Raw genomic sequence first — 11,139 nt, 5'->3', positions numbered from 1 at the left:
GTCCAAAATTCAGCTCGGCCTGGGTGTACACCTTAACACAAACTGTAATCAGAGTTATAAAATAAACTCCAGAAATGTAACTCTTTCACACTTTTTTGCCTGACTCCAGATTTTAGTACTTTGTGAATTTGCTGTGTGTTAGTACATGTAGTTGTGTACAGTTCAGCTGCTGCTGTCCTTGGTGCTGAATTCACCAACCCAGCTGAATGGTCCTGAGTGATTATTGTTGTAATTCATTTGGTATTTTGGAGAAGATTGAATATCAATAGTATGGGTTATGTTTTGGTTAGAGTTATGATGTGTCCTCATAACTATATTAAGACAACAATGTGTGTGTGTGTGTGTGTGTGAGAGAGAGAGAGAGAGAGTTTGTCCTTTGATGCCTTTGATGTATCAACATTCTACAGCCTGATGTCACAGGCTGCAGTAAGTGGACACACAGCCAGAGACAAGTTCAGAAGTCAAACAGGAGCAGAAACAGTTGGACTGGACAGGACTTGCTCATGATTTAGGAAGAAAGAAGCACTCAGATATTTCTGCACAATGATTGACAAGGAAGGGAGGAGCTACTGCTGTTACAAGGACAAGAGGAAACTACAGGAAAGTCCAGATCAGCTCCAAGGTTTTCAGTAAGTCAGTACATGTTAGTAGTAGTGCTGCACGATTAATCTAATCTAATTGCAATCGCGATGTCACGCTGTGCGATTATGTGACCGCATAAAAGACTGCGATTTGCGATTAAATGTAAACCAATGTGGATTAATTGACGCCACATCCACACGCTGTGGGCAGCCGCAGGTGTGGTCACGTGACTACCCGGCTTTCAGCAAACAGTAGTGACCGACATGGAAGCTGAGGAGAAACACGAGGGACAAGCTACGGAGCCCCTCTAGTGACATGGTCAAAACGTATAATAATACAAAGTAGCTATTACGTGCGCACGAAATACTAATTCGAGGCCAAGTATTAGGTATAATATGCGCGCGAAATACTAAGTAATACTATTAGTAACATTCCTGGGCCACTGGGTAAGCAAATCGAGCGCACCGTTTCTACAACCTGCAATAATCTGCGCACGGGGCAGGTTGTAATGACGGTGCGCTCGATTTGCTTACCCAGTTGTCCAGGAATGATATTAATAGTATTAGGCGACCCTGAACAGCAAGACGTGCAGTGTAAAACCTGCAATGCTAAAGTCGCTACGTCCTGAGGTAATACGACCAATCTCTATCAACATATGAGACAACACAGAGAAAAATTCGACGAGCGCATGCAAATAAAAGCCCAACCAAGTAACGTGAAAGATAAAACTGAAAGAAGCACAACGTACAATCACGGATACATTTTGAAAATATTTATTTTTTAATTTTTAAATTTTTGATTAGTTATTTGGAACAAACAGTCTATAATCTTCAGGTTTTGTATTTTTTTTGTGTCTCATTATTCTATGTGTTGTCCTTGATATTCAAGCAAGTGGACTCATGACACCATTCATTTATAATATCATAATCGCAATCGCAAATCGCAATATTGTCCACAATAATCGCAATCGCACATTTTCATCAAATTGTGCAGCACTAGTTAGTAGTTCATGTCAGTGTTTAGAAGTTAATTTTTTGAAAGGTTTTTTCCAAATGATATGTTTGTGAATTTGGGACGACAAGTAATCATACCCATAAGCCCAGTGGTTTGATTGTGTGCTTATCATTCATGGACAATATTGAGTTTTTTTTTTAATGCTGATCATGACTGTGAGATATTCTCATGGTTGCTCAACTTCTTAACTTTGTTTTGGTGTGATGCACTGTAGTTTGTGTTAAAGGAAAGGATTTCTAGGAAGTCTGTACTGTCTGCAACAAGATCCTTTCTAAAGAAATTCTAATGGAAATGATGGAGCATAAAATCCACAGTCCCTGTCCTGTGGAAAAGTTGACTTCCAGAGTTGAAAAGAAGCAAACATGAGGCTTCAACAGTCTGAGTAGTTTCTATCTTCCAGGTATTTTTAGTCCAAAATTCCTCTCTTTGTGTTTCTACACTTTTCCTTGCAAAGCTGTGGTGGAGAGATGGAAACACAGAGAGGAAATTCTGCACTAAAAGACAAACATTTGAAGATACTCACTTGATTTTGTTTAACAATGCTGATGAATTTTGGAATTACTATTTGCACAGAAATAGGACTGTGGATTTCCACAGAAATTGTTTAAAGAAGGGATCTCCTGGCAGCTGTGTTGGTCCTGCTTGGTAGCAGAGCTGACCATTGCCAACCTATGACATTCTCCTCCCTTTAGCTGTGTCTGCAGTCGCTACACTCCTGTGTGTCTATGCTGTAGACTAGAGAGAAAACTCTATTCTTAATTCCTCTGTTTTCAGCTCTCAAGACTTTTGCAGCTTCTACCTGAACCTCTGTGATCTGGGGTTTACTTTCACTCCTCTGTTCCAGTTTGGACTTTCAGCCTTATTTCACTGTTTACTGATCATTTTCAGCCACATCACAGCTGTTATGTTACTACTAATGCAAATCAAACTTTTTGCTGTTTCTTTTAAACTAGGAAAAGTTTGTAAGAAAATGAAATGTGTTTCTCAGTGAGTCAGCATCACTTTATTAGTGGTAGAAGAAACACTTGCAGCATTCCAGCACAGCTTTAGTGATAGTGGCTGTTCACAGCATGGCTTAATGTGAGTACACCTCCACAATGGAAAACACTATTTGTTAGAACGAGGAGTATATTGATTTTAGATGTCACATTTCCAGTTCACTCACCTTCCCAGTTTAGTATAAGGAAGCTGGCATATTTGTTTGGAAAGCTTGCTCTGTGGTTTTGGAAGCCACGCCTCCTTGTCTCTTGTGGTCCCAGTCAAGTTCTCTACATCCCAAACAATATGTTTCCTTTTGAAACCAAAATGAAAGGTTTGTGTTCATGGCGATATATACATTGACAATTGGAAACTTTTCTGTACATACATAGGGTCATTGGTAAATCTTTGGTCTGGACCTGCTGCTTTCCATGGGTGTGTTTCCCACAGAGCAGCCTGCACCTCCACTGATGTCACAGAGAGCAGTGTGTCCTGTGTCCCTTCTGTAGCCACAGCTTCTCTCTTTGAGCATTGTTGAGCTCATCAGGGAGTGTGGTGTGGGTGGAGATGTTCATCAGGTTTTTCTCTCTGTAGTCTGTGGTGTGCTGGAGTCCCTGCCACATGCACCGTGGGTCTGAGGTGTTGTAGTAATCCTCCAGCTTCAATCTCTTGTCTGATGTCTGATGGATCTACAAAGGTCATATTTAGCCTTTTTGTATTTCTCAGCAGTGCCTGAGACATAAGCAGCAGAGCGAGCACGTAGCATGGACCACACTTCACAGTTTATCCAGGGTTTGTTATTGGGGTAGGTTTTAATCTATTTTGTGGGAATGATATTGTCTGTGCATGTGCTGATGTAACCAGTAACTGCTGCAGCATTCTCCTCTAAGTCCACAGTAGAGTCCTCTCTCAGTCCCAGTCTGTGTTGTTAAAGCAGTCCTGAAGCATCTGCTCTGATTCTGCATTCCATACTTTAACAGTTCTGCAGACAGGTAGTGCTTGAGGAGCTTATAAACAAAGAACAAGAGAACAGCAAGAAATCAGGCCTCAGGTTTAAATAAAGATATTCAAACTGACTGCAAGTGTCAGTGAAGGAAGTCAGTAGCGACACTATAGGTAAATGAACTCGATACATAAACTTGGTTCATGTCTAACCAGAATTTTTAGGCCCTGTTTGAATTTGCTACCATGGATAGATGTCTGTTTCCCTTCCTGTCTAATTAGATGAAGTTTTGGTGTTTGTCACTTTAACCATTAATATTTATTTAATTTCTGTTTTGTCTATTTACACAAAATTATCTAATCAACTCAAAGGTTCATAGACTGAAAAGGTTCTGGGAAGTTGAAAAATGTCTCCTAAATTTAACTCTAACAAATTGCACAGTCCTGAAGCACTAATCAAATATTTGATTGGTGTGTTGGAGTAAAGTGAGACACACACACACACACACACACACACACACACACACATCTTGTTTAGATGTAACAGAGCCCACAGCCATTCTGAAGAATGACACAATCAGAAAATACATTTGGCCTTTGAGGAATTTAATTGTGTGCCTGCTCCAAATGCTATGCTAGGTCTATGTGGAGCAGCTTGTGTGATACATTATGTTTCTGTTTGTTTTCTATGAAACTGTGAATATTATTAGCTGACTGGATGAATAGAACACAAGAGAGATTTGTTTGTGCAGATAGATGAGACCTTAATGTGTCGACTAACCCTTATTTTAAGATGCACACACACACTTTGTTCTGCAAGTAGTTATAGTTTGTTATGTCAGAGCAGCATCGTATAATAATTGTGCTCATTATTATGAGCAGGCTGCCCCCGTGACTTGGACCTGGACCCAGATAAGTGGCAGATGATGACATGACATGTTCCATCATTTATCCAGAAGTTTCTATAGTAATGTGATCATTATTCTGTGACTGTGACAGGAGGAGTTCAGTGAATTGATGTGACTCGTCTGTGCTCTTTCACTGCTCATTTTAATGAAGTATATATTCCCTCTCTGTATTATGATATTGGATTGTAACTCAGCTTTACCACAACACTGTCATTGTACACCTGTATGTTTTGTTCACCGTGTTGATCCATCTGTCAGCTGTACCATCAGCCTCTGAGGCTGCTCTGCTCTCTGTGTCACACACTGCTACTGTACATGAAGACTGCTGTCAGCTCGGCTCAGCTCCACTCATCACTAACTTCATTTAGAGCAAACAGAGCTCTGCTGTAACAGGAAGCAGCAGAAAGTCAGAGGCTTCGCCGTGAGGAGCGCAGACCTCTCTGTCATGTCAGCTGTTTTCAGGAAGGGACGTCACTTCACATACCTTCACAACTCGAGTCAGCATCAGACGGACACACGCACAATAAACATCCACGGTAGCTGGAATTTCCCTCTCAGCTCCGGTGTTTCCTAGTGGAAAACGCCAGGACATGAAATGAAAAGAGTGAAACGATCCGTTGCCTTGAAATCCAAAGAGGACAGCGACGGCGGGGATCCACACGGTGTGTATCCAGAAGTAAAGCATGGTGTCCTTTAATCAGCTGCAAAAGCTCCGCGCTCTTCCCGACGAAGCTCCGTGTCCAGCGGTTCATTTCCAGAAGAGAAAGCGCTGCAGATGAAGCCGAGCGGAGGAAGAAATCCCAGTGTGAACGCTGCTGATGAACACAAGAGCTGGAGACTCTGTCGCTGCTTCTTCTGCTGCTTTCACACGGACATTAGCGATCCCTACCGGAACTGTTATCCAGAGAGGAAGAGACTGTGTCTGTGTGTGAGTCCTCTGTCTCTGTGTGTGTGTGTGCGCGCTCAGTATGTTGCTACTAAAGCAGCGTTTCATGGTTCAGGACTGACAGCAGGACTAATGTGGACAAGTCCAACTCATTTCATTCAGCTCCACAACCATGACTTGTCACATGGAGTGAAGTGAAGCCAGTGAAGAGGAGGGGAATGGGAGGAGGAAGCAACACAAAGTGTTTACTGGTCTCTGATGGGATCTTAGCCAGCAGTTTGTCTCTGTGTTATTCTGTCTCTGCACCATTAAACATTCATACTCAGGTGGACAGTCACAGTGGACACTGTCTAATGTCCAGAGGAAGAAAAAAAGTTCTTTTATCACATATTAAAGCTGTGTGATGTTCACTGACACTGGCCATGTGTAGTTTAAGTACATGCGCGCAAGTTTATTTTCCTTAAGACTGATTAAGAGCTGATTAAGTAAAGGGACTTTATCACTGTCCATCTGCCTGGCGTGTCTGTGTTTGTGTCCTTCCCTCGTGTTCTTGGCTTCAGCAGTAATAAGAAACTTTCTTTTTGTCCCTTCAGCACAAACAATGTGTCTCAGGCTCTTACGACAAACAAAAAAGAAACTTCATTTCAAATAGTTTGAAATGACTAAGTGCATTGAAAACTAACTACTGAAGCTGAACAGTATAAATCTGTGTCTAATTTTTGTGTATTCACCTGTGAACCTCAGGGGCTCACTGACCCAAAACACCTGAGGATACAGGGAAGGAAAAAGAGTTTAGAGTTAAACTGAATAGAAGTGAGCAGGTGACTCACAGAGTGAACACACAAACTTAGAGGACGTCTACATATGGAGGCACTTTATGGTCTTCACTGACATTTCCCTTGTCTGGTCACGTGTCTCGTGATTTGCTCGTGAACTGACTGCAACGTTCCAGACACATGGCTCTTATTGTAGAAAAGACTTTTGTCAACACTGTAAAACTTTTAGAGTTAATAAATTCAATGCATGTGTCTTTTGTATAAGATGTACTGTGGTTATCACTGCTCACTGTACATTGTAATATATGATTTCTAAATTTTTGTATCACTGGAAGACGTGACAAGTTAAGTTGTGCAGAAAAAAAAACTAACTCAAACTAATGAATAACATTGTCTTCTTTTGTTCAAAGGTGCTGTTTGAAACATCCATCTATAATGGAGCTCTGCAGATCTGCTGGCAGGTACAGAGCTACAAGACTCAGATAAGACCCTGGCACTTTAACAGGGGTGTGAAGACTTTTTATATCCAGTCCACATAAAATATATGATGAGTTAAATATGGATTCAGTTTCCATTTGAAGTGACAGAGAACTCAGAGTTTGATCTAAAAATCCATTTCCATCATCCAACATTTCCATTAAAACCGAGAACTTCCTATATTTAGGATCATTTGAATTTGTCATTTCTGTGTTTTATGACTCTTTGTCTTTCAAACTCAGTAGATGTTTTGTATTTCATAGTTCAGTTAACACAATAATTATCACACTTTGTGATTTGATTGTGATTCATGTGGTTAAAGTGAATATTAGGCAGATTCACACTGACATGAACATCTGATTGTTTTCATGCTGCATCCACCAAGTCATGAATAACAGTAATGGTGATCTCAGTTTGACACTTACAAACAAAAACTAACAATCATAATGTGCTGAGGGTCAGAGGCTGAAATGGAAAGTTGTTCACCTTAATCCACTGATTACCTGTCCCACAGACAGATCCAGAAGCAAGTTCTAAACGTGTAACGAACACACACACACACACACACACACACACAGACTGTGTGACTTCCTCTAAATGTAGAGGGGAGGAACAGCTGAAACTGAAAGTGTTCAGTCAGTCAGATTCCATTTTAACTGAACAGAGCAGGAGGAGGAAAACTGAAGGCTGAGTCAGGGTGAGTGTTAATACAACATTATTATTATTTTACTGTCAAAGTCTCTGAGTCAGTTTTCAGACTCAGAGTTAAAATAAACTGAGCAGGTGGAGAGCTGCCTGTTTTTATTTCACTGTGGACTCTGTTAGTCTGTGTGTGTGTGTGTAACTTCCTGTTCTCTTAGTCTTGCGACTTGCATTTGAAAAGATGGCGACGCAGGCACACGCAGCGGCTGCTCTCTGTCCCAACGAGACAGTGTTTTCATGTATTTTGTCTTGTCAGCAACCATATTTTTGTTCGCGTCTTCGTTATGTTCACCTTCACCAAGGCGCACACACAACTGGGAGTTACTGCTCCACAGTATACATCAGTGACGCCTGGTGTCGTGATGCTGTCGTGGTCTGTAAACACTGTTCACCACTGCTAGAGATCACTATCACCAAATGCAGACCATTCTACCTTCAGAGGGAATTCACAGCCATACTGCTTGTTGCTGTTTATATACCTCCTAGCTCCAACAACAACAACAACAGGAGTGAGGCACTGAATGAAATGTATCAGCAGGTCAGTGAGCAGCAGACAGCCCACCCAGAATCTTTCCTTGTTCTGGTGGGTGATTTCAATCATGTAGACCCAAAGTCTGTGCTTCCCAAACTTCACAGCCACATCAACTTTCCCACACAGGGAAGTAAATCTTGGACAATGTTTTCAGCATCCAGAGAGGAGACTACAAAGCACTCCCCCTCCCCCACCTTGGCGCCTCTGATCACATCACTGTTATGCTGATGCCAGCATACAGACCACTGGTCAAAGTCACCAAACCAGTTCAAAAGTAGCTATGTGTGTGGCCAGAAGGGTCCTCAGAGGCACTGCAAGACTGCTTCTCCACTACAGACTGGGACATATTCAAACTGGCTGCCACCTACAACAACACCACAGACCTACAGGAATACACACAGACACCAAGACTATCACTGTTCGGGCCAATCAGAAGCCAGGGCTCACAGTTGAGGTCTACAGGCTCCTGAGGGTGAGGAATGATGCCTTCAGAGCAGGGGACGAGGTGGACCTAAGGACAGCAAGGGCAAACCTGTCATGTGGCATCAGAGAGGCTTAGAGGCAGTACTCCAGGAAGATCGCGCAGCACGTCAGTGACAGCAAAGACACCCAGAGTCTGTGGCAGGGGATACAGACCATCACCCCCTCCTCTTCACTCTGCTGACCCATGACTGCACACCATCACACAGCTCCAACCTCTTCATCAAGTTTGAAAACAACACAACTGTGGTGGGTCACGTAAGCAACAACGATGATACGTACTAAAGGAGCGAGGTGAGCCGCCTGGCCGAGTGGGGCAGTGTCAACAACCTCTCCCTGAACGTGGAGAAGACGAAGGAGATAATCAGAGACTTCAGGAGAGCGCACGCCCAGCATGCTCCCCAACCATCAAAGGTGCTGCCGTGGAGAGAGTGAGCAGCACCAAGTTCCTGGGTGTGCAACTCTGGACCCTCACCCGCATGCCCCCTCTGACCCCACCCCCCCACCCCCCACTGGAACTACTGTCTCGCACACTTTACACCTGCACTTTTAATCAGATGGTTATGTGCCCTGCTGCTGCTTAAGTGACATCATTTGAGCTAAACAATTTACCCACAAATTCTTGTCATACTTATTTGTATCACATACAAGTCTTTTTTTCTACCTGATATGTTTATACTGTTATTGATATGCTTATATTGTTATTGATATGCTTATATTGTTATTGATATGTTTATATAGTTTTGTACAAGATGTTTGGTACAAGATGTTTAGTGTATCACTGTAGGCCTAGGGAGCACTGCAATTTCAGATCCTGTGTACGACCTGTACATATGGTTTTGACAATAAAGCTGACTTTGACTTTGACTTTGACTCTTGATCAGACTTGTTTGTCCTGATTCTTTGTGTGTCTGAGCTCACAGTCTGTTTTATTGGTTTCCTTCTCAGACTGACTGAAGTCCAGAAGATGAGTGATTGTGTGGAGGAAGAAGAGGACAGAGCAGAGTGTCCAGGATCCAGCTGTCTGTCTATGAAGAGTGACTGGTCCAAACAGTTGAATCCTCCAGCCTTCAGTAATGAACCTGGACCCTCAGACACAAAGTAAGAGAACTGCTACAAACCTGTGAACCTCCAAACTTTGGGCTATAACAGTGTTTAGTGTGTTGAGGTCCTGCAGTTGTCGTCTCTGCCTGTAACAGCTGCCGTAGTGTCGACAGAAAATCAGTTCTTCCTGGTTCTTCTGTCTCATCAGTGTTTTAACACTGACTGCTGAGGCAAGGAGTGTGCCATCTAAGTCACCTCACGATTCGATTACGATTACGATTCACAGTGCTACGATTTGACGATTCACAGATTATCAATGCATCTCGATTAATCTTTTTTTTCCCCACATAGAATGTTTCTTTTCTCACTCTGTAGTTACTTAAATATTCATTCATTGAAGTAAAACACGTTTATCTCTATCTTTTCTTTATTATTAAATGAAAACATAGAAGGCATATTTGTTGTGTTGCCATTGTACTTAATTTTTGTTTTACATGCTTTACATACTGAGTAGGTTTTGTCAAGGCCCCTTTTGTCCTCATGTTCGTTCGGGGTGTGCCCGATTCATCGATTCATAGATTAATTGTGATGCGACACTTGACGATTTAGCATCGAATAATGTTAAAAAATCGGTTCTTTTAATAGCGGAACGAAAGTGCAGCTGTCAGAATGAAAAAAAAGTTGTGCGTGCGCCTCGGACGTATTATAGGGCCCTATGATGAATCTATTTTTTAACACGGAATATCGCGGAATTTGACATAATTTGAGTGCAATGCTGTTTTCGTGTGGAAGAGGAATGTGTGTCTCGGGAAAACTGTACAGAGGGAAGCAAATCTGGGTGGCACAATAAGCCCCTTCCACAGACTAAGCCCCTCCCTCTTCAAAACAACGCAAGTATGGCAAAGCGCCTGCCTACAGCTCTGTCTTCGTCAGCCAAAAAACGAAACTCGATGCGAACTGCTCGGCTCTGTACTGAGGAGTTAGCGTCGAGTGTTGCATATTCTGTCAACACTCTGTTGACAGGAAACGTAAGAATACGCACAGTGACCATATAGTGTCCAAAATCCATATGAGAAACAATCTGGCTGACATGCACATACAATAAGATTCAAAAGGATTACTTTCTGGACATGTAAATCAAGATATCAGATTGTAATAGAAGTGGAAATATTGTCCATTTCCTTTCCTTTCGCTATTTTTAAAATAGTGTTCATAATAAAATAAATCAAAATCATGTCGGTACTGCCACACAATATATATTTTTAGTATTATTATCATTGTTTTTAATCTACATCAGTAAATGAAACAGACATTTAGAACTACATGTGTGAGCAAATGTTTTTTTCTTTTATCAGCGGAGTTGAAAACTAATACTTTCTTGTGGATGTTGTCTTCATGGATAGATGCAACTACTCAACAGTTTCCCAAGCCATACAAGCCTCCCTCCATAGCAACAGTCTGGATCTGAATGATGCCTGGGCAGCGGTCACAGATAATGCCGCCTACTGTCTGAAAGCATACTTGTCTGTCACCTCAATAAATTTAAGTTAATTTCTATTTAATTTGTGTATATTTTAGTCATTTACATTAAAACATACTGTTTTTGGATAGATTCCCAAAAACTATAATGGAAAAAACATACTTCCCAAAAATTAAAATGGAAAAATGGAATTTGGAAAAAAATGAAACGGAATTTGGGAAAAAATAAAACAGATTTTATAGGGCCCTAATATTAGGAGACGGACCTCAGTCCAAAAGATGTAATTCAAGCTGTGACACATTAAAGCGACAGTGTGGAGACATTTTGTTTAAAAGAAC

Source organism: Toxotes jaculatrix, chromosome 12 (genome assembly GCF_017976425.1).
Source record: "Toxotes jaculatrix isolate fToxJac2 chromosome 12, fToxJac2.pri, whole genome shotgun sequence".
NCBI classification, from domain to species: Eukaryota; Metazoa; Chordata; class Actinopteri; family Toxotidae; genus Toxotes; species Toxotes jaculatrix.
The sequence above is the reverse complement of the archived record's forward strand: the minus strand, read 5'-3'. Positions refer to the sequence as shown.